The 24,616-nt window shown below is 38.8% G+C and overlaps 1 long non-coding RNA gene across 1 annotated transcript in view; it reads left to right on the top strand.

The window, feature by feature from the left end:
• The window catches only part of LOC134480013 (uncharacterized), a 37,347-nt gene extending 16,190 nt beyond the window's left edge, over nt 1-21,157 (top strand). Inside the window, exon 2 of the long non-coding RNA XR_010054115.1 lies at nt 15,629-21,157. This is a non-coding gene — a long non-coding RNA (uncharacterized LOC134480013). The remainder of the gene's footprint in view (nt 1-15,628) is intronic.
• Nucleotides 21,158-24,616: the final 3,459 nt, after the last annotated feature.

Genomic DNA, 24,616 nt, shown 5'->3' with positions numbered 1-24,616 from the left:
CAAAACAATCATCCACCATGATCAAGTAGGCTTCATCCCAGGCATGCAGGGATGGTTTAATATACGGAAAACCATCAACGTGATCCATTATATAAACAAACTGAAAGAACAGAACCACATGATCATTTCATTAGATGCTGAGAAAGCATTTGACAAAATTCAACACCCCTTCATGATAAAAGTCCTGGAAAGAATAGGAATTCAAGGCCCATACCTAAACATAGTAAAAGCCATATACAGCAAACCAGTTGCTAACATTAAACTAAATGGAGAGAAACTTGAAGCAATCCCACTAAAATCAGGGACTAGACAAGGCTGCCCACTCTCTCCCTACTTATTCAATATAGTTCTTGAAGTTCTAGCCAGAGCAATCAGACAACAAAAGGAGATCAAAGGGATACAGATCGGAAAAGAAGAGGTCAAAATATCACTATTTGCAGATGACATGATAGTATATTTAAGTGATCCCAAAAGTTCCACCAGAGAACTACTAAAGCTGATAAACAACTTCAGCAAAGTGGCTGGGTATAAAATTAACTCAAATAAATCAGTTGCCTTCCTCTATACAAAAGAGAAACAAGCCGAGAAAGAAATTAGGGAAACGACACCCTTCATAATAGACCCAAATAATATAAAGTACCTCGGTGTGACTTTAACCAAGCAAGTAAAAGATCTGTACAATAAGAACTTCAAGACACTGAGGAAAGAAATTGAAGAAGACCTCAGAAGATGGAAAGATCTCCCATGCTCATGGATTGGCAGGATTAATATGGTAAAAATGGCCATTTTACCAAAAGCAATCTACAGATTCAATGCAATCCCCATCAAAATACCAATCCAATTCTTCAAAGAGTTAGACAGAACAATTTGCAAATTCATCTGGAATAACAAAAAACCCAGGATAGCTAAAGCTATCCTCAACAATAAAAGGACTTCAGGGGGAATCACTATCCCTGAACTCAAGCAGTATTACAGAGCAATAGTGATAAAAACTGCATGGTATTGGTACAGAGACAGACAGATAGACCAATGGAATAGAATTGAAGACCCAGAAATGAACCCACACACCTATGGTCACTTGATTTTTGACAAAGGAGCCAAAACCATCCAATGGAAAAAAGATAGTATTTTCAGCAAATGGTGCTGGTTCAACTGGAGGGCAACATGTAGAAGAATGCAGATCGATCCATCCTTATCACCCTGTACAAAGCTTAAGTCCAAGTGGATCAAGGACCTCCACATCAAACCAGACACACTCAAACTAATAGAAGAAAAACTAGGGAAGCATCTGGAACACATGGGCACTGGAAAAAATTTCCTGAACAAAACACCTATGGCTTATGCCTAAGATCAAGAATCGACAAATGGGATCTCATAAAACTGCAAAGCTTCTGTAAGGCAAAGGACACTGTGGTTAGGACAAAACGGCAACCAACAGATTGGGAAAAGATCTTTACCAATCCTACAACAGATAGAGGCCTTATTTCCAAAATATACAAAGAACTCAAGAAGTTAGACCACAGGGAAACAAATAACCCTATTAAAAAATGGGGTTCAGAGCTAAACAAAGAATTCACAGCTGAGGAATGCCGAATGGCTGAGAAACACCTAAAGAAATGTTCAACATCTTTAGTCATAAGGGAAATGCAAATCAAAACAACCCTGAGATTTCACCTCACACCAGTGCGATTGGCTAAGATCAAAAACTCAGGTGACAGCAGATGCTGGCGAGGATGTGGAGAAAGAGGAACACTCCTCCATTGTTGGTGGGATTGCAGACTGGTAAAACCATTCTGGAAATCAGTCTGGAGGTTCCTCAGAAAATTGGACATTGAACTGCCTGAGGATCCAGCTATACCTCTCTTGGGCATATACCCAAAAGATGCCTCAACATATAAAAGAGACACGTGCTCCACTATGTTCATCGCAGCCTTATTTATAATAGCCAGAAGCTGGAAAGAACCCAGATGCCCTTCAACAGAGGAATGGATACAGAAAATGTGGTACATCTACACAATGGAATATTACTCAGCTATCAAAAACAACGAGTTTATGAAATTCGTAGGCAAATGGTTGGAACTGGAAAATATCATCCTGAGTGAGCTAACCCAATCACAGAAAGACATACATGGTATGCACTCATTGATAAGTGGCTATTAGCCCAAATGCTTGAATTACCCTAGATCCCTAGAACAAACGAAACTCAAGACGGATGATCAAAATGTGAATGCTTCACTCCTTCTTTAAATGAGGAAAAAGAATACCCTTGGCAGGGAAGGGAGAGGCAAAGATTAAAACAGAGACTGAAGGAACACCCATTCAGAGCCTGCCCCACATGTGGCCCATACATATACAGCCACCCAATTAGACAAGATGGATGAAGCAAAGAAGTGCAGACCGACAGGAGCCGGATGTAGATCGCTCCTGAGAGACAGCCAGAATACAGCAAATATAGAGGCGAATGCCAGCAGCAAACCACTGAACTGAGAATAGGTCCCCTATTGAAGGAATCAGAGAAAGAACTGGAAGAGCTTGAAGGGGCTCGAGACCCCAAAAGTACAACAATGCCAAGCAACCAGAGCTTCCAGGGACTAAGCCACTACCTAAAGACTATACATGGACTGACGCTGGACTCTGACCCCATATGTAGCAATGAATATCCTAGTAAGAGCACCAGTGGAAGGGGAAGCCCTGGGTCCTGCTAAGACTGAACCCCCAGTGAACTAGTCTATGGGGGGAGGGCGGCAATGGGGGGAGGGTTGGGAGGGGAACACCCATAAGGAAGGGGAGGGGGGATGGGGATGTTTGCCCGGAAACCGGGAAAGGGAATAACACTCGAAATGTATATAAGAAATACTCAAGTTAATAAAAAAAAAAAAAAAAAAAAGAAATTTCCCACGTTTAATTTTATCAAAGTCAGTTGTCTTCTCTAAAGATGCTTGTGTATATGAGAAGAAAACTACTGTACAATAGAACAAATAAATATTGGAGGATGAAACTATGAAATATAAAAAATAATTTTAATTTCCTAATGTTACCTAAGGATTTGCAACTGGTAACATCAAATAAGATTGCATCATATATAATTTAAATTTTACAGAACTAGAATTTTAGATTTTATTATTTTATTCAACAACTTAAAGATTTTCAGGAGTTTGATTCAATTAGAGAAGTGCTTTTTATTTTGTTATACTTTCCAATAATTTAAAAAGCTTGATAATTGCTTATTTTGAAGCATTTAATAAAAATGCATTATTATAAAAAAAAAAAAGAAGCAAATACACCCAAGAGGAGTAGAAGGCAGGAAATAATCAAACTCAGACCTGAAATCAACCAAGTAGAAACAGAAAGGACCATAGAAAGAATCAACAGAACCAAAAGTTGGTTCTTTGAGAAAATCAACAAGATAGATAAACCCTTAGCCAGACTAACGAGATGACACAGAGTGTGTCCAAATTAACAAAATCAGAAATGGAAAGGGAGATATAACTACAGATTCAGAGGAAATTCAAAAAATCATCAGATCTTACTGTAAAAGCCTATATTCAACAAAACTTGAAAATCTGCAGGAAATGGACAATTTCCTAGACAGATACCAGGTACCAAAGTTAAATCAGGAACAGATAAACCAGTTAAACAACCACATAACTCCTAAGGAAATAGAAGCAGTCATTAAAGGTCTCCCAACCAAAAAGAGCCCAGGTCCAGACGGGTTTAGTGCAGAATTATATCAGACCTTCATAGAAGACCTCATACCAATATTATCCAAACTATTCCACAAAATTGAAACAGATGGAGCACTACGGAATTCCTTCTATGAAGCCACAATTACTCTAAACCACACAAAGACCCAACAAAGAAAGAGAATTTCAGACCAATTTCTCTTATGAATATCAATGCAAAAATACTCAATAAAATTCTGGCAAACCGAATCCAAGAGCACATCAAAACAATCATCCACCATGATCAAGTAGGCTTCATCCCAGGCATGCAGGGATGGTTTAATATACGGAAAACAATCAACGTGATCCATTATATAAACAAACTGAAAGAACAAAACCACATGATCATTTCATTAGATGCTGAGAAAGCATTTGACAAAATTCAACACCCCTTCATGATAAAAGTCCTGGAAAGAATTGGAATTCAAGGCCCATACCTAAACATAGTAAAAGCCATATACAGCAAACCAGTTGCTAACATTAAACTAAATGGAGAGAAACTTGAAGCAATCCCACTAAAATCAGGGACTACTCTCTCCCTACTTATTCAATATAGTTCTTGAAGTTCTAGCCAGAGCAATCAGACAACAAAAGGAGGTCAAGGGGATACAGATCGGAAAAGAAGAAGTCAAAATATCACTATTTGCAGATGATATGATAGTATATTTAAGTGATCCCAAAAGTTCCACCAGAGAACTACTAAAGCTGATAAACAACTTCAGCAAAGTGGCTGGGTATAAAATTAACTCAAATAAATCAGTAGCCTTCCTCTACACAAAAGAGAAACTAGCCGAGAAAGAAATTAGGGAAACGACACCCTTCATAATAGACCCAAATAATATAAAGTACCTCGGTGTGACTTTAACCAAGCAAGTAAAAGATTTGTACAATAAGAACTTCAAGACACTGAAGAAAGAAATTGAAGAAGACCTCAGAAGATGGAAAGATCTCCCATGCTCATGGATTGGCAGGATTAATATAGTAAAAATGGCCATTTTACCAAAAGCTATCTACAGATTCAATGCAATCCCCATCAAAATACCAATCCAATTCTTCAAAGAGTTAGACAGAACAATTTGCAAATTCATCTGGAATAACAAAAAACCCAGGATAGCTAAAGCTATCCTCAACAATAAAAGGACTTCAGGGGGAATCACTATCCCTGAACTCAAGCAGTATTACAGAGCAATAGTGATAAAAACTGCATGGTATTGGTACAGAGACAGACAGATAGACCAATGGAATAGAATGGAAGACCCAGAAATGAACCCACACACCTATGGTCACTTGATTTTTGACAAAGGAGCCAAAACCATCCAATGGAAAAAAGATAGCATTTTCAGCAAATGGTGCTGGTTCAACTGGAGGTCAACATGTAGAAGAATGCAGATCGATCCATGCTTATCACCCTGTACAAAGCTTAAGTCCAAGTGGATCAAGGACCTCCACATCAAAGCAGACACACTCAAACTAATAGAAGAAAAACTAGGGAAGCATCTGGAACACATGGGCACTGGAGAAAATTTCCTGAACAAAACACCTATGGCTTATGCTCTAAGATCAAGAATCGACAAATGGGATCTCATAAAACTGCAAAACTTCTGTAAGGCAAAGGACACTATGGTTAAGACAAAACGGCAACCAACAGATTGGGAAAAGATCTTTACCAATCCTACAACAGACAGAGGGCTTATATCCAAAATATACAAAGAACTCAAGAAGTTAGACCACAGGGAGACAAATAACCCTATTAAAAAATGGGTTCAGAGCTAAACAAAGAGTTCACAGCTGAGGAATGCCGAATGGCTGAGAAACACCTAAAGAAATGTTCAACATCTTTAGTCATAAGGGAAATGCAAATCAAAACAACCCTGAGATTTCACCTCATGCCAGTGAGAATGGCTAAGATCAAAAACTCAGGTGACAGCAAATGCTGGCGAGGATGCGGAGAAAGAGGAACACTCCTCCATTGTTGGTGGGGTTGCAGACTGGTACAACCATTCTGGAAATCAGTCTGGAGGTTCCTCAGAAAATTGGACATTGAACTGCCTGAGGATCCAGCTATACCTCTCTTGGGCATATACCCAAAAGATGCCCCAACATATAAAAAAGACACGTGCTCCACTATGTTCATCGCAGCCTTATTTATAATAGCCAGAAGCTGGAAAGAACCCAGATGCCCTTCAACAGAGGAATGGATACAGAAAATGTGGTACATCTACACAATGGAATATTACTCAGCTATCAAAAACAATGACTTTATGAAATTCGTAGGCAAATGGTTGGAACTGGAAAATATCATCCTGAGTGAGCTAACCCAATCACAGAAAGACATACATGGTATGCACTCATTGATAAGTGGCTATTAGCCCAAATGCTTGAATTACCCTAGATGCCTAGAACAAATGAAACTCAAGACGGATGATCAAAATGTGAATGCTTCACTCCTTCTTTAAAAGGGGAACAAGAATACCCTTGGCAGGGAAGAGAGAGGCCAAGATTAAAACAGAGACTGAAGGAACATCCTTCAGAGCCTGCCCCACATGTGGCCTATACATATACAGCCACCCAATTAGACAAGATGGATGAAGCAAAGAAGTGCAGACCGACAGGAGCCGGATGTAGATCGCTCCTGAGAGACACAGCCAGAATATAGCATATACAGAGGCGAATGCCAGCAGCAAACCACTGAACTGAGAATAGGACCCCCATTGAAGGAATCAGAGAAAGAACTGGAAGAGGTTGAAGGGGCTCGAGACCCCATATGTACAACAATGCCAAGCAACCAGAGCTTCCAGGGACTAAGCCACTACCTAAAGACTATACATGGACTGACCCTGGACTCTGACCTCATAGGTAGCAATGAATATCCTAGTAAGAGCACCAGTGGAAGGGGAAGTCCTGGGTCCTGCTAAGACTGAACCCTCAGTGAACTAGACTGTTAGGGGGAGGGCGGCAATGGGGGGAGGGTGGGGAGGGGAACAGCCATAAGGAAGGGGAGGGGCGAGGGGGATGTTTGCCCGGAAACCGGGAAAGGGAATAACACTCGAAATGTATATAAGAAATACTCAAGTTAATAAAAAAAAAAGAAAATGATTTATTTTTTCTGGTTCCATCCATTTGCCTACAAATTTCATGATGTCATGACCTTTTAACTTCTCAATACTACTCCACTGTGTAAATGTACCACATTTTCTTTTTCCATTGTTCGGTTGATGGAACATCTGTGTTGTTTCCAGTTTCTGGCTATTATGAATAAATCCCCAATGAATAGAGTTGTGCAGGTGTTCTTGTGGTAGGAGGGAGCATTCTTTGGGTATATGCCTAAGAGTGATATAGCTGGGTCTTGAGGAAGATCAATTGCCAACTTTCTGAGGAACTACAATATTGTTTTCATAGTACTTATATACTTTTGCATTCTCTTCAGTTATGGAGAAGGGCTCTTCCCCTTGCTCCATATCCTTCTCAGCATGAGTTATAACTTGTGTTTTTGATCTTAGCCACTCTGACAGGTATAAGATGAAATCTCAGTATATTTTTAATTTGCATGTCTCTGATGCTAAGATTGTTGAACATTTCTTAGTTTTTTCTCAGTCATTCGTGATTCCTCTGTTGAAAATTCTGTTTATTTTTAATTATACAAATTCTTTTAGACATATTCATGGTCATTATTCTTCTTATTTAGTGAATTATGTATTTCTTTAAAGGTGCCTTCTATTTTATTTAAATTACAAAATTAACTTATATAAATTATTTTACTTAAATTACAAAATTAACTTATATCCAATTTTAAGCTTTATTATTTTGTTTGGTGATGTATTATTTCTTGACTTCTATATATTTTGGATCTTAGCCTTCCATTGGATGTAGAGCTGGTTACAATCTTTTCCCAGTCTGTAGGCTGCTGTTTCGGTGTATTGATAGTGCTCTTTGCCTTATACAAGCTTTTCAGTTTCATGAAATTCAATTTATTAATTGCTGATCTTAGTACCTGTGTTATTTGTGTTCTGTTCAGGAAGTTGCCTTCTATGCCAGTGTGTTCAAGGGTATTTGAACCTTTCCCTTCCATTAGGTCCAGTTTATCTGGTTTTGTGCTGAGATCTTTGATCCACTAGGACTTGAGTATGTGACTATGGATCTTCTACCTGCAGGCATCTAATCTGAGCAGCACCATTTGTTGAAGATGCTTTCCTTTTTCCATTGTGTCTTTCTGGCTTTGTTATAAAAATCAGCTGTCCATAGGTGTGTAGATCTGTACCGGACTCATTAATTTGATTCTATTCCAATGGTATGTAGTTCTCATTACTTTAGCTCTGTAATACAACTTGAAATAAAGGATGGTGATACATCTGGAAGTTCCTTTCCTGTTCAGGATTGTTTTAGCTATCCTGATTTGTTTTAATTTATTTTTTGTTTTTCTTTCCATATGTAGTTGGATATTTTCCTTTCCAAGTCTGTAAAAAATTTTATTGGGAGTTTTGAAGGGGATTTGTGTTAAATCTGTAGACTGTTTTGGGTAGGATGGTTGTTTTTACTATGTTGGTCTTAGCATTAATACTTGGAGTTTTATTGTAAAAGTCTTTCACTGCCTTGGTTAGAGTCACCCCAAGATATTTCCTATTATTTTTAGCTACTCTTTCTCAGTTTATCATTTGGTTATAGAAAGGCTACTTATTTCTTTGAGTTAAAATTGTACTCAGTCACTTTGCTGCAAGTGTTTTTGTGCTATCTGAGCTTCCTGGTAGAAGTTTTGGGGTAGCTTATGTATACTTTCATATCATCTGCCAAGAGCTATATTTTTATTTCTTTGTATGTCTTTGATCTCATTCAGTTGTTTAATTCCTCTAGCTAAAGTTGCAATTGCTATATTCAATATATATGGTGAGAGTGGCCGGTCTGATCTTGTCCGTGGTTTTAGTGGAGTTTCCTTGAGTTTCTTTTCATGGCTACAGGCTTGATATAGATTGTCTTTATTATTTTGAGGTATGTTCCTCGTTTCCCTACTTTCTCTAAGTCTTTTATCATTAAGTAGTGTTGGTTTTTGTCAAAGGCCCTTTCCTACATTTAGTAAGATGACTGTGCATTTTTTTTTTTATTTTCTTTCAGTTTGGTTATAGGGTGGATTGCATTGATTAATTTTCATATGTTCAACCATTCCTGCATCTCTGAGATAAAGCCTACTTGACAATGGTGGATATCCTTCTGGATCTCTTATTGGATTTGCTTTGCAAGTATGTTGAGTATTTTTCATCTATGTTCATAAGGGATATTGGCCTATTATTTTCTTTCTTTGTAGTTACTCTTTCTTAATTTGTTATTTGTTTATAGAAGGGTTACTGATTTCTTTGAGTATTGAATATTTGTATGATGTGGCTCTCAGTGACTGTGGCCTTACAAAATAAAATTGGCAATGTTTCTATTTTGTGGAAAATTTTGAGGAATATTGGCATTAGCTCTTCTTTGAAAGTCTGGTAGAGCTCTTTGGTAGCACTGTCCAACCTCGGGTGATTTTGGTTAAGAGATGTTTCAGGATTGCTTCTTTTTCCTCAGGGGTTATAGGGGTTATAGGCCTATCTGATCTTGATTTAACTTCAGTAAGTGTTTTCTATTGAGAAAATTATCCATTTCTTTTAGATTTTCCATTTTGTGGTGCCTAGCTTTTTAAAGTATGACCTAATGATCCTTTGGATTTCCTTGGTGTCTGTTGTTATATTTCCCCTTTTGTGTTTCTGATTTTGCCAATTTGAGTATTCTCTCTCCATCATTTTGTTTGTTTGGATAAGAGTTGGTCTATCTTGTTGATTTTTTTCTCAAATAGCCAACTCTTTGTTTCCTTGATTGTTTGTATTGTTATCTTTGTTTCTATTTTATTAATTTAAGCCCTCAGTTTGGTTATTCCTGCCATCTACTCTTCTTGGGTTGGTGACAGGGTAGACATGAACCCAGAGAGTTGGGGATGTTCTATGGCAGGCAGCTTACCTGGGATACTGGTGGCCACTGGTTGAGCAGGGTGTGTCTGCTCTAGTTATAGGCCAGTGATGAGAATGGGAGGGATTATTGGGGGTAGAGGTGGCAGGAATGGAGAGTGGGGAGGAGTCCACGGGCTCTAGCCTACCCGGAGTTCTGGCAGCTACACACACACACACATACCTATTACTGATCTTGGAGTTCACCAATTGGTTAGAGTGGATGAGCTCCAGGATTTTCTGTCTGTCCTGCACTCAGATTTTATGCGCATATCTCCAGGATCCATAGGTACTGTGGAACTGAACTCAGGTTTTCATACATAGTTCATCTCCCCACGCCCACTTTGCTTTGATGTGCTTTTCCTTTTCTAACTTTTTAATTGGGATGCTTGAATCATTTCATTTTTAACACTTCCATTTTGCAGATGACAACTGTCACATTGAAAGTTGTCTTCTGGTCAGGAAACTGAGTCTCTGTTTTAAACTCCAGTAAGCATCTGAGCAAGCAGGCATTTCCTAGGAGCAGATCCTAGGAAGCCAAGCCTTTAATAGCTATAACCCAGTCTTCTTAATTGCAACCTCACAAGACACTGTGGCCAGACTCACACAACAAAGCTACTTCTGAACTCATGATCTACAGAGTATAAAATACTAAACATTTGTTGTTTCTAGCTTAAATTTTGGGGGTTTACTAACTATAAATAACTGATAACAGATGAATATATATATATATATATGTATCTATGTATGTATACATGTATTGAAATAAATACACATATCCTTTTATGTTATTTTAACCTCATCAACTAGTTTAGCAACTGTATAAATTATTGATACTTTTTTATTATTTACCTGATTAATTGTGTCGCACATAATTAAAATCATAAAATTTATAACTCTTAAATTTGCACAAGGATTTTAAAGTAATCTTTGGCCACTCTTAACTGAAATTTTCTTCCAGTTTTATATTATGATGCCATCTTTTAAAAGTCTGATGGTTTTAAACACTAAAGTATTGTATTAATCAAAATTAATCAAAATTAAAGTATTGTAGTATTTCTTTGCCAAGCACTGTGGAACCAGAAAGCTGTGAGTCCAGGGAGCCCATCCTGAAGCAAGAGTGAGGTATTTCACTTCAAATCCTCTATCTGTGTAAATTTACTTCTTTTAAACCAAAACCTTTAGGAATACCTGTATATCTTTTCTGCATATACTCTCAGTTTGGCTTATCTCAAAATATTTTTATTTCAAGGTAGCTTTAAAATTTTATTACAACATGCTAAGCCTACATAAACTGGAAGAATCAGAATTGCACACTTTCAAGAAAATATAAGTAGTGAGCACATTTGTGTGATATAATTATGTGACAGCAGTCTGGAGTCTCCCTTTATACACTTCATCTAAATTAACACCCTAAAATTAACAATAGCTCTCAACTCTGATACCATAGACTAGCTTCCCAGTGTCTCCCATTATATCCCCCATCTACATTAACACCCTAAAATTAACAATCATCCTCCATTCTAATACCATAGAGTAGCTTTGACATGTGTGAACTCTCCACAATAGAATTTTATGGTTGATAAGGTTTAAATGCCAGAGTTCTTTTCTTCAAATATTCAATTGTGAGACTTACCATATTGTTTCATATGAATATTTTTTTCATTTTCATGCATGTAGAACATTTCATTAGTTTTTTACTTGTCTACCAATAAATAGGTAGTTCATTATCTGTTAGACAACCTGTCTATTATAGAGATGTTGCTATGAACTTTTTTCGGTATATTCTCAAGATGAACGTATGTGCTTCCTTGCAGCTATGCATGCTGGCTCCTACATTTTAATATATTCAGTTCTAATATGTAATCCCGACATTTTTCAATCCCTAAAACCAATGATATTTTCTATCATCAGATACAGAAGATATAATTGGCATATATTCTTGAATTTGAAATTGCTGACTATCTTGTTTTAGACGCTCTATAGTCATATTGTGGTTTAAGTGCCATTGCCTTGAATAAGAGGGTTAAACAACTTTCATATTTCCAAGACCTGTCTAATTACTCTGTAAGGAAAGGTCTATTGAATTTTGGCTCCAATTTCTTTTTCAGTTGTCCCAAATTTTATATTGTCATATAGAAATCTTTGAAATATTATTGATAAAAGTCATACAGGTATCTTTCCCACTCCGTGACTTAGCTTTCAACACATTCAGAGTGTACTGTGTGTAGTATGTGTGTGTGAGTGTGTGTATGTAGAACATGTACGTGATTTTACCTGTATGTGTATCTCTTTCCCTCTCTTGGAGAGGGAGAGGGAGAGGGAGAGGCAGAGGGACAGGGACAGGGACAGGGATAGGGACAGGGGGAGGGGGGAGGGCAAGAGGGAGACGGAGAGGGAGAGAGAATGTTGCTGAAGATAAAACTTGGGGCCTCAGTAGTGAGTTTTGGTGAATATTTCCTAGCTTAAAAACATTTTTAATGAAATAAATGTATGCTTATTTTCTTTATTAAGATTTTTAAATTTAATTATATGTATGTATGTATGTACATCTATATGTTTGTGTGTGTGTGTGTGTGTGTGTGTGTGTGTGTGTGTGTGTGCGCCTCTGGAGGCCAGAGAAGAGTGTTATATCTCTTGCAGCTAGAGTTTCAGGCAGTTGTGATTTGGCTAATATGGGTTCAAGGAACTGAGCTCAGGTCCTCTGTAAAAGCAGTAAGTGATGCAAGCATCTGCCTGTGTATTCCTAAAGCTCTAGCAGAGCTTCTCAGGAGACAGCTATACAGGGATGGACCTATGGCTCCATCTGCATATATAGCAGAGGATGGCCTTGTAGGACATCAATAGGAGGTTCTTGGTCCTTTTAAGGCTTGATTCAGAGTATAGGAGAATGTCAGAGTGGGGAGATGGAAGGGAGTGGGTGGGTGGTGGGGGAGCACCCTCATAGAAGCAGGCAGGGTGATGGTATAATGGGATTTTGGAGGGGAAACTGGGAAAGGGGATAACATATAAAATGTAAATAAAAAACAATAAAAAATTTAAAAAATAAATAGCTATTCCTTATTTTTAAAAAAAGCATTAAGTGGTTTTAACTAGTGCCCATCTCTCCAGTATTAACTATTTATTTTCTGAGACTGTAGCTGGGTGACACGGTTTCTGGCTAAAGTTCCTAGTGTTAATGTGATGTGATACAGCAATTGTATTTCCTGTGGTTGGTAATTACAGAAGTCATTAGAGAAGTCTTTGCCTATTAGTGTCTCGAAGACATCCTCTTATGCTGTATTCTAGAAGCTCTACTTTTTAAAAAATATTCTTGTAGTATGGTAAGGTAAGTACACAGTGAGATATTGAGTCAAAGATTTTTGGTTTTTTTATATGACCCTCTTACTGCGCTAACCATTTATATGGAAATTTTTGTATTTCTTGAACATGTTTTAATTTTCCTTTCATGCAAGTCTTCCTTAATATCAATCAGTAATGTTTTATGCTGTATTTATTTTGGTTAATAATTATACTAAAAATAAGATAGATTTTTGTTTGTTTATCTTTTCCAGATATTTTTGTCTACTAAATTTATTATTAATTATAGTAGATTACACATAGGTCTTTAAAAACTTACAATCACATCATATCTTTACAGTTTTATTTCTCCATTCCAATATCCATTTCCTTTTCCATTTTTATTATTGCATTTTCCAGGACCCACAGTTCAGTGCTGAGTAACTAGCAAAATGAACTATTGTTTCCTTCAAGTTCCAGGGAGGGAGCATCTCAACGTTCTACGGAGGAAATGATATTTGCTTTTAGCACTGTTAAAATGTATCATTTATCGGAAAAGGATGTTTCCTTCTTCTATTAATTTAAAGTGTTCTTTTAATAATTGATGGAAACAGAGGTTTTCGAGTTCCTTTCTACTTCAGTAAAATGACTAAGTTTCTTTCTGTACATTGAGTTATAATACTTGTTTTTGGTGTTCAGCCAATGTTGCAAACCTAGATTTAAGTCTATTTGATATATGACTTAGCAAATATCACTGGAGTCTATTTTTATTAAAATGGAGTCAACATTTTATCATTTAGTTTTGCAACCATCTTCATGAAAGAGTTTAGCATTAATTTTTCTTATATTGTTTTTGTCTGGATTTGCGATCCAGTAATCACTTGATTTTTAAAATGAATTATGAAATAGGTCTCTCTTTGTATTCTATGGTATAATTTTTGACACTTTGGTAAGGATTCTTCCTTAAATAATTTAAAAGGTGTTTATGAAGTCACTAGTCCTAATGAAGTCTTTATTTAAATAATCATTTTGTACGTGAGTTACACCCCTCTTTTTTCAGCATAAAACATATATCCTCTTCTCGAAAGACATGCCCACTGATGTAGTAGTGGCATGAATTTCATTGGAGTAACCAACCACTTCCTGTTCAACTACACTACAATTTAAGAATGCATACCTGTCTCCATTATTATACAGGTCACAGACCCTGGGTGAAAATGTACTACTATTATATTACTAAATGAAGCTTGTATTAGACCAGATCCAAATGATTTCTCATTATACATATAGATTAAGGTATCTCTCAACTCTCATAAGAGAAACTTCTGTTTGCAGTAGATGATTATTAACACTGAGGCCCACAACTGGTCAAGACACAAAGAATAAGAGAAGAGACTGCAGAATGTTCAGCTCTAAATGGAACATATATACCACATACTCATCTCTAAAGGCTCAGAGACTGTCATACATAAGGGGCAGAAGAGTGTACAACCTAGAGATGATAGATGACTACAAGGAAACACAGTCTTTTGGATACAGCAGGGCAGCTGCACTTACGAACTCCCAGTAGTTTGACAGCATACTTAAGGCTGGTGGAAGCCCAAGCAAGAGTAAATCCTAAATGTAGAAGGGTGTTGGGCATAAATTTACACCTCTAGTGAAGAAATTATTAGCAATTCTTAGATGTTGGGGGAAGCACCATATTCTTTCTAAGAGTATTGACCTGATATGTTGCTCACACTATAGGTCATTCATTGTTGTAGCCCATAGTATTCACAGCTGAGTAAAAATCATGATTGTGTTTCTCTTCTGGGAGCACGCATAGCACCTTCGGCAAGATATCAAGGAGGGATAAATCTTTCAAAAGAGTACCAGGTAGATTTCTCCTCATTCTATGGCTCAAGTATATAGTATTCTGGTTTAACCACTCTTGGGTGGGCACATGGTCCAAAGATTCTATATCATGTTGCACTTTCTCATTCATGTTCATTGTTCTAGTCACAATAGCCCATAAATGGAAAGAGCCTAGATGCCCATCAACTGATGTATGAACAATGAAAATGTGGTACATTTTTACAAATATCTTTCAGTTATTAAGAAAAAAAGGTATTTGCAGGTAAATGGCTGAAAATGAAAATTATTACTGTGAGGTAATCCAGACCTAGAAAGATAAATGTTCCACATTACCTCTTGTTTGTGGATGTTAGCTTGAAACTTTAGATAGGTTTGGTTCATTTGGAATAGCCATTGAAGTTAGGAAATTTATTGGGGCGGGGGGGGGCGTGAGTGGAGCTTTGCAAGATAGGAAAGGTATAATACACTGATAGAAAGGATTAAAAGTGTATTATGGACCTGGAAGGAATAAATTGTGGTGAGGGAGGAAGTTAGATAAGAAAAATTAGGATGGATACAGCATTATTATTTGCATGATCATTGGTTTGGAATTCATTAAGAGAGTCATCACCCAGATTTTGATTAGTTTCTAAGTAGACTTGAAAAGAATGTATACTCTAGATGAAGCTTGGTCTTTGAACTGAATGTAGTCTAATTTACATTTCATGAAATTGCTAATGTTGTTAAGTTAAAATAAATCATAAAAATTTTGTGATTCATTTTATTTTGGTACTGTGCTTTTATTTTCCATGCTTTTCACTGAATCAGATGTATGCGTTCTACAGCTTTCCTTGGTTTGGTTTTCATGTGGCTCTTTAATTTTCAATGGTAAGTGTAGAGATGGCAACATGGTTTCCTGAAGGTCAGTAAAATTTAGACAAAATCATTTGACAATTGATAGTGTATAAATCTTATAGTACCTTAGATCCATAAAACCCCTTTAGTCTTTTTAATGCTATTAGAATTATTTAATTTTTCGTACAGTTTTTAAACTCTTCAAAGTGGTTTTGTTTGGGGATGTAGTGGTTCATAGTTGTAATCTTAGCACTCAGAGGCAGACACTGCAGAATTTTCTAATAAAAGTTTAAAGCTAGCTTCAGTTACATAGTGAATTTTGAAGATGGCCTGGGTCACAGAATGTTGCTCTGTTGATAGTTTTGTTGTTTTTCCTTTCTACTATTCTAGTTTTTAAGATTGTGTTTTAATTATAACATGTCTCTCTTCCTTCTCCTACCCGTAAACCCTCCTATGTACCTCTCTTGGTCTTCTTCAAAGTCATGGTCTGTTGTTACTAATTGTTATCACACACACACACACTTGTGTGTGTGTGTGTGTGTGTGTGTGTGTGTGTGTATACATACATACATATGTATGCATGTATATTCTTAAATATAACCTCCTCAGTCTATGCTATCTGCATTCATATTTTCAAGGTTGATCATTTGTCACTGGACAACAAACTGGTGTTCTTTCCCCAGGGGAAGGCTATGCCTTCCACTCCCAGCTTTCCTTAGCTACTTTTGTGTAGGATCGAGGCCTCATAGGCTTCTCTCCATTTGTTGTGGAATGCTCACTGCTGTCATCCTTGTTCACTTTACATTTGGAAAGTCATGTTGATAAAACTCCTATGAGTATAGCTTTGGATTTTACTAGAAAACAAAACCTCACCACAAACTCTGTGGATCTCAGGTTCTCACAATCGTTCCACCCTATCTTCCACAGTGTTTGTTGTTTTGTGCTGTCTGCCTATGGTGTATTTCTGCCCCAGGCTTTCCATATTGGCAGCCTGGATGTCTGCTAGAGCCTCACCTATAATGTTCTCTTCATGGGTCGCCATATGCTTCTATTTCTGCCTTCAGTAGCTACAGAATTCCTTGCATCTTGAAGAGAAAGTGGTCACATCCTTCTTTCTGGATCAGGCACCTCAAATCAGACTTTTATTTATTATTTTCTGCACCTCTATTTTCTATGCCTAGAAGTACCCTTCCTCTGCTAGGACATCATAATTAGCAAATAAAATTGAGAAAAATAACAGCTATATGATATTAATGGTTTACTTCTTCCTGAGATTTGCTCTTCTCCAAAACTCTTCCTCTCCAACGAGGGGGAGGGGGAGCTGATTAGTTCCTGGGATGCCTTTGCAACAATGTTTGCATAAATGTCACCCCAGTTTCCCTCTGGTTGGCCTGAGCATTGTTCTGCCACCAGCTGTTTCATTATGCTTTGAGTGACTTGGATGCCCCTCTGTCCAACCACATAATTTTTCATTACTAAAATTTTATCATATGTTTTAAAAAACATTCCTCTTGTCAGTCGTGCAATACTGTACTTATATTCACACTAATCACACTTAATTCCTTCAAGTTTCTTCGAGTTCTATTGTTTGGACTCTCCGCAGGCAGGCTTCTTTCTGGTGCCACTCCCTCGTCTCTGCTGCCTCCTCTTTTGGTTCTTTGTTTTCTCAGGAGTTGGGCATGCTCTCTGGAACTTTATCTGTGGGAACCTGCAGATGGCTAAGTTACAGCTGCTCTCCTTTAGGTCATATTTTAATCCACTCTTGATGGAGAGCCCAGGTTCCAATTTACCAGGTACCTATGCTGTCTGAACAACAGACCCCTTAAACACATCTAGATTCTGCATTCGTCCTGGGACCAGAAACTGGCTTCAACCCTTATTTGGCACTTTTGAGTCTCCTTTTTATTTCAATTTTAGACTCTGTGTACTTTCATTGTTTTATTGCCAACCCAATGACGACTTTATTTTAAGCTATTGTTGTAAAGTTTAAAAAGATACAGATGACCATGCAAAATGTACAGCTTGCTATAGGGACATCCCTAAACAAACGTTTAATAAAACTCATAGGGCTCTAGCTCCACACAGCTCCTCTGCATAAAGCACAAACCCCTCATTTGGTGTAGAGTCGTTATCTTGATCTTTAGGAAGCCCATTCTTAGATTTTTACATAACTACCCAAAGGTACATGCAGAGGCATCAAAGTGTGGATTTTTTTTTCCTTACGTTCATCTACTTGTGAAAACCATCCCCATAGTAGAGCTTACTGGTTGCCTGCTCCTGGTGATGGTCAGCATCATCTTTTGTCTTCTGAATGCTATACAAGTTGTCTGCATGGCCCAGCAGTGCATTAAGTTTCTGCTCTACCCCCTTGGCAGGTGGTATGTGTTCCTCTCCCCTAGCCCACTGGCCACACGATGTGTGATCCTCTGTTTTTCCATAATCCTCACAGGATTTGATGCTCTATGTATTGATCCAGCTTTTAACTGGGGCCTGCAGATAGCGACATTTTATCCTTTCATTTATATTGCAAACTCTGAACACTTTAATGAAGATAGATTTCTTCTCTTCATTAGTTAACACGTTATCTAGTCAAAGTGTATGCTTGGTTTGTTTCACTCCCACACTAACCTCATACATACTATGACCTGGAATCAGTTGTAACCTTATTTCACTTATAGGTGATTAAACACCCCCCCACTCACACACACATATGCACACATGAACACACATGCACACACTGTACACATGAGCAAGCACATGCATACACACACGCACACACACATATACAAACTCAGACACATAACAAATTCATGAATCATAAATGTACATTATAAGAACTCATTCAAATATTTTTTTAAATTCATGTTCATTGAAATTAGCCTTCCTACGGAACCCCAATGGCTCCATTTTGGCCTTTAAGGACCCCACTGAAGTGTTTTTCAAGCTTCTTCAAGAGAAACTTTTAAGTCCTAGCTTCAAATTGTACATCTACACATAGAATCCACTAACTTTTAAACTTTGAAACCACAACCCATGCAATATAAAGTCTCCCTTTATTTGATTGCTCATTGCTGGTAAACCTTCACAAAGTACCGAATATACCAATAATTCGCCTTTCTACAAAGGTATTGTCCCTATTATTTTGTCTGACATATTTGAGGAAAGTGAGATCTTTGCCTATTGGTTTGTGGGAGGATCAAACTATATTTCTACAGCATGGATCTTAGTTTAATATGCATATGCACAGCTAAGTCGGAATTTAAATAAGATTTAAAAGATATTTCCTTATTTATGATATTTAGGTCTTTTCTTCTTAAATCCTATATTTCTATATTCACATTATATTTTACACCCATAAATACTTTTAAAAAGTCCAAATGATATTCTTAGTTCCATGTATTTTTCTGGGCAGAATTGCAGGTTCGATTTTCTGAATAGGCTACTGACTTTTAAGTAGATTTCAAGCCACTTTTTATTTTTTTTCTCGCTTTTTTACTTAACCCAAGTAATAGGCAGAATAGAGAGGATAAGGAAGAAGAAAGACAGACTGTGGGACACAGAGAATATCACTTTTCACTATAAAATAACAGTCTGGTTGATCCCGAAGTGCAAGAACTTGCTCAGTGGATTAACGCCCTTAGACTGTAATCAGACAATGAGCAAACAGAAGTTTCAGTTACTGGGTCTCCGGCCTGAAGAAACAGGTTCTCGAATGTATCCAGTGGCCATTCTTACATGGGACAATATCCCACTTTACGACATATGCATACCAAAACTCACTTCTCTTCCTGTTTTAGCCCCTCAACACTACAAGGCAGGGGACGCTGGGCATTAACCCTTGTCACCCCCTATTTCTAACCTGTTCTTATTTTTAGGACATAGAGTTCACCTACCTGATGAACCCCAGAATCAGCAGGTAGTAGCAGCCAGAACGTCTGTGCTCATAGCAAAATATCTTTGTCCTTGGCTATGGGCCACAAGACTCAGAAGTCAAGAAGTGCACACAGGGCCAAGGATGTTAAGAGAGGCATGGTTTTCTTGGGAACAAGGGGGCTGGACTCTACAGCTGCCAGCTATTTCACGCTATTTCACGAGGCGCCAAGGCGCAACACCATGGAGGAGGGGTCAAGCATTAACACAGCTGGCAACCTACAGTGTTAAATTGTCCATAAAAGCGGCTGATAAAGCGGGGATTTCTTTCTTTCTTTCTTTCTTTTTTTTTTTTTTGAAAAAAAAAATGCAGCCCTTCTGCAGACACTCCATGGGCTGCTTATTCAGGAATTTTACAAAAGCTTAAGGCTGGTAATGAGGCCTCTGGTACTCCTCTGCAGCCGGCTCAGCGTGACCTGCAGACCACGTGATCCCTGTACATTGAGGCCTAATTGATGAGGTTTTGATGCTTAAATGGAGTGCTGATTGCAGGAGTTGCAAGGAGCTGCTGCCAGCCAGGGCTCAGAGGTGAGGGGAGATTTTTACACTTCATTCCCAGAGCTCCTCTAATGACTGTTATGAAATGAAAACTAACTTAGGGAGAAATGGAAAAAGGGAGGGGACTGAATGCCTTCCGGGCCAAATTCTGTAATCTGATAGTCCCTTAGCAGGAGACAGCTGGGGAAATAAATGCCTGTGGAATACCTCTGTTGCCCAGCTTCTGAAGAGTGTTCAGCTTGGTTCATTTTGGATCGTGCTGTCTGCTGCTGGATTTGGAAGGTTCCATTAGTGCCATAAAGATGAGACTATATGAATTGGAAACCGCTTACCTGGGTGGGCCAGTTCGAGTCTTGGCCAGTCATTTACTAGCTTTGTGAAGCTTCTTCCTTCTAGAAGTTTCGTTTTCATCATCTGCGAAATCGGGGCTGCAGTGATGCTGGGCTGAATTGTAAAAACTAGAGAGGAAGAAAGGCAAGGATCCCGCCACCGAGCTAATGAGGCTCAGATTTCCCACTTCATACATTTGTGCTCCCTCTTCTAGTTGTGGATTTTGTTTAACGCTTGTATTATGTTAATTGGGTTCCCAAAATTGCACGAGAATCTACAAGTAAGATGGCAAGGGTCCCTGCCCCTAGCTGGTTTCGATTGGTAAATTAAGTTGCCAGTGGCCAATGGCTGGGCAGGGGAACAGAGGTGGAACTTAAGGATTGGCAGACAGGGGGTCTGAAAGAAGAAGGATGATTTAGAATCACCATGCAGGGAGAGAAGAACCAGGCCTGAGGGTTGCAGAAGAGAGAGCATAACAATCATGTAAGAGGTGGGGAAGCCTGTCCCCAGAGCCCTGCCTTACTGGTCTAAGGCAACAACGATGACTATAGATTTTAGTAAGTAATAACCCAGGAATATAGGAGGGGAGGTGTTAGCCATGTGGGTGTTTGGGAGTGGCCCAGTCATTGAGTTGATTAAGACATATTAACACAGAAGGCTTCCTGTGTTTGGTGTGTGTGTGTGTGTGTGTGTGTGTGTGTGTGTGTGTGTGTGTGTGTGTGTGTGTATGTATGTGTGTTTCAATCAGGAATTCAGGAATCTAGAACATTGCCCGGGAAGCAAGGAGCGGACGCTGGTACCAGGGTGATTTTGAGTAGGATTAATTGCCTACTACAACATCCTTTCCTTTTGCTGTTACAGATGGCAGGTGAATCAATTACTTGATGTTAAGAACCACCAGCCATCAAGACCTCTAACTTTATCTTATGCTTCACCATATGCCTGGCATTCTGTACAAACTGGATCATTTCATGTTATCCCGGTAAATTTCAAGATTCCAAGAGATGGTAGAGCTCTCTTTTCAGACAACCTTTGCTGTGGTTCATATAGGAAATTCTTCCCAGGAGCTCGTGTGCTGAACTCTCGGTCCTAGCTGGTGGTGCTTTTTTTGTCAAGTGATGCCCAGCTGGAGAAGGTCATTCGATGTATGTATGTTCTTTGGTCTTGTACCTTGTCCCTGAACTTTTCCTCTTTGCTTTCCTTTTTATAGGGAGGGAAAGAACCTTCTCATCTGTGTGTTCCCGCTGTCTCGTGAAGCACTTTCTTTCCAATTAAATCAGCCTATCCTGGAGGGAGGTTCTTTCAGATTCCGGATGTTTTGAAGGGAGGCCCCTTGAGTTTCAGGAAGTAAAACTCAGGAAATCCTGGATCTTTCCAGATTCTCAAGGCCCTGTTCTGACCCAAGATTATATAAGCACTAAATCCTGTTGGGGAGAAGAGCCATTCTGACAGGCTATGTTGCCTGCATGCTGTGCAGAGAGCTCCAGGGCTGCAGATTCCATGAGTTGTCACTCATGCTAGGTGGACTTTTGCATCTACCTTTGAGTAATCCATGTGCTTGTAATTTCTTATGTATACTCCTGTAAGTAACCCTGTTAGGCTCACTAGTCCATTAAGTTCTATTTTAGCGAGGTATTTTGCATAGGTAGTGTTACATGTAACTAAGAATGAACAGTCTGAGGATGGAGCATTTATGGAGGGAGTTCGGATAATGGTTGGCTTTTCTCATTTAGTAGATCATGTTCTGTCTTTTTTCATGGTATAGGTTGCATGAGTCATGCTCTATGTATATCGAGATATGTAAGTTGCAGAGCTTTTCATTGAAAAGTGAAATGGTTGTGGTGGGTATCACAAGCTGCTAGTCCTCCTCTGTGTGGTATGGGTTGGCATAGTCGTTTGAAGTCTGTAGTTTATGAGTCTAGTGATTCCTCAAGAATGTTTGAAGGTTTTGAGCATATTTTCCAGTCACTGAGAATATCATGATGAGAATATCAGTAGGCTCACATGGAGCTAACATGATACTGCTATAGATCACAGATATTCAATTTGAGCTGAGATGGCTGTCGATGGGAACTTGCCTATATAAGGGAGAAATTAGATTGGGAAAAGATGAGACTGGTCTCTTCTGTGTTGTCCTCTGATTTGTTAGGTAAATTATATAAGTGAGAGAATGAGATGGATGGATGGCTTGCCATTTCATATGGCTGGCAGTGGGAAAAGAAAAAAGGGGTACAAACTAGATCTGTGCTTAAAAAGCCCTGGCTGGAATTCCAAAAGTTGGGACCATAGGAAGAAACAGAGTAAGAAGGAAGAAAACATTGAAGAAGAGATAGAAGACACCTTCATGTACAATCTTAACAGAGAAGAAAGAAAAATTCAGGACTCAGCACACAGCCAGGGCCTTCCCAATGGACAGTGAGGAAGAGAACATTGTAGAAGTGATAGAAGACAAATTTCTGCCCTGCCTTTTAATGGAAAAGAAGGAAAAGTCTAACTCATGTATACAGAGACCTTAATAATAGTCCAGTGTAAAACACTATCATGATCAGGAAATACTCAGTATGAACTGCTTGAATTGAGGAAGGCTTTTAAGTACTTAGTAAGTCTCTTGCCATCTGGATTATGAGTCTGTGGAAAATGGTGAAAGATAGGAGAGGTTTAAGTGTGGCAGAGACAGAGAAATATGGTGCTGTGGCCATCCACAACTCTTTGAGGCAAACTGGACATAAGCCAAGGAAGCTGTCATAGAATCGGTTCCCAATGGACTAGTTTTCAGGGGGTTTTGTTATTCTTTTCACCAGCAGAGACCCTGGTGGTGAACCTCAACCATAAATTACCATTTTATTTATTTGTTTATATCTCAAACTCTAACCCCCACTTCTGGTTCCCCCTCACAGATTCCCTCCACCATTCTCCTTCCCCTTCTCTTCTGAGAGGGTGGAGACCCCTGTGTATTCACCCTTGTCCCCCCAATTATATATTAAGTCTCTGTAGGATTAGACATATCCTCTCTCACTGAGGCCAGACAAGGTAACTCTGTTGGGGAGTGGATTCCACAATCAGACTACACCTTTATGGAGAACCATGCTACAATTGTTGTGGGACCCATGTGGAGATGGCATGGCACATCTGCTACATATGTGTCCGGGGCCTCAGTTCATCCTGTGTATGCTCTTTGGTTGGTGGCTCACTCTCTGAGAGGTCCCAGGGGTCCAGGTGAGTTCACTTTTGGTCTTTCTATGGAGTTCCTATACTCTTCAGGGCCTTCAATCTTTCCCCCAACTTTTCCATCAGAGCCCCTGAGCCCTGTCTAATGTTTGGTTATCATTATCTGCATCTGTTTCAGTAAGCTGCCGGGAAGAGCCTCTCACAGGACAGTTATGCTAGGCTCTTGTTTGCAAGCATAACCGAGTATCATTAATAGTATCAGGTATTGGTGCTTGTCAATGAGATGGGTCTCAAGTTTGGCCATTATTGGTTGGGCATTTCCTCAGTCTCTGAGCCATCATTGTCTTTGCATTTGTTTTAGACAGGACACATTTGGGGTTGAAACTTTTGTGGGTAAGTTGGTGTCCTTATGCCTCCACTGAAGATCCTGACTGGCTATGGGAGGTAGCCTCTTCAGGTTCCATGTCCCCACTGTCAGGCAACTCGGCTAAGGTCACCCACATTGACTCCTGGGAGCCTCTCCATCCTGGTCTCTGAGAATTTTTTTAATCTTCTTTGGGTCTGTGGGGTATATCATGGGTAACCTGCACTTTACGGCTAATATCCACTTATCAGTAAGTACATACCTGCATGTCCTTTTGGGTCTAGGTTACCTCACTCAGGATGATATTTTCTAGTTCCATCCATTTGGTTGCAAACTTCATGATGTCCTTTCATTTTTAATAACTGAGTTGTATTTCATTGTGAAAATGAACTACATTTTCTTTTTCTTTTTTTCTCCATCTTTATTAACTTGAGTATTTCTTATTTACGTTTCGATTGTTATTCCCCTTCCTGGTTTCCGGGCCAATTTCCCCCTAACCCTCCCTCCCCTTCTGTATGGGTGTTACCCTCCCATCCTTCCCCCATGAACTACGTTTTCTGTATCCACTCCGGTTGAGAAACAACTGGGTTCTTTTCAGTTTCTGGCTATCATAAATAAAGCTGCCTTGATCAGAATGGAGCATGTATCCTTGTGGTGTGGTGGAACTTCTT

Source organism: Rattus norvegicus, chromosome 8, assembly GCF_036323735.1.
Source record: "Rattus norvegicus strain BN/NHsdMcwi chromosome 8, GRCr8, whole genome shotgun sequence".
In the NCBI taxonomy this organism is placed as follows: Eukaryota; Metazoa; Chordata; class Mammalia; order Rodentia; family Muridae; genus Rattus; species Rattus norvegicus.
Note: the sequence above shows the minus strand (reverse complement) of the source record. Positions and strands in the feature narration are given on the sequence as shown.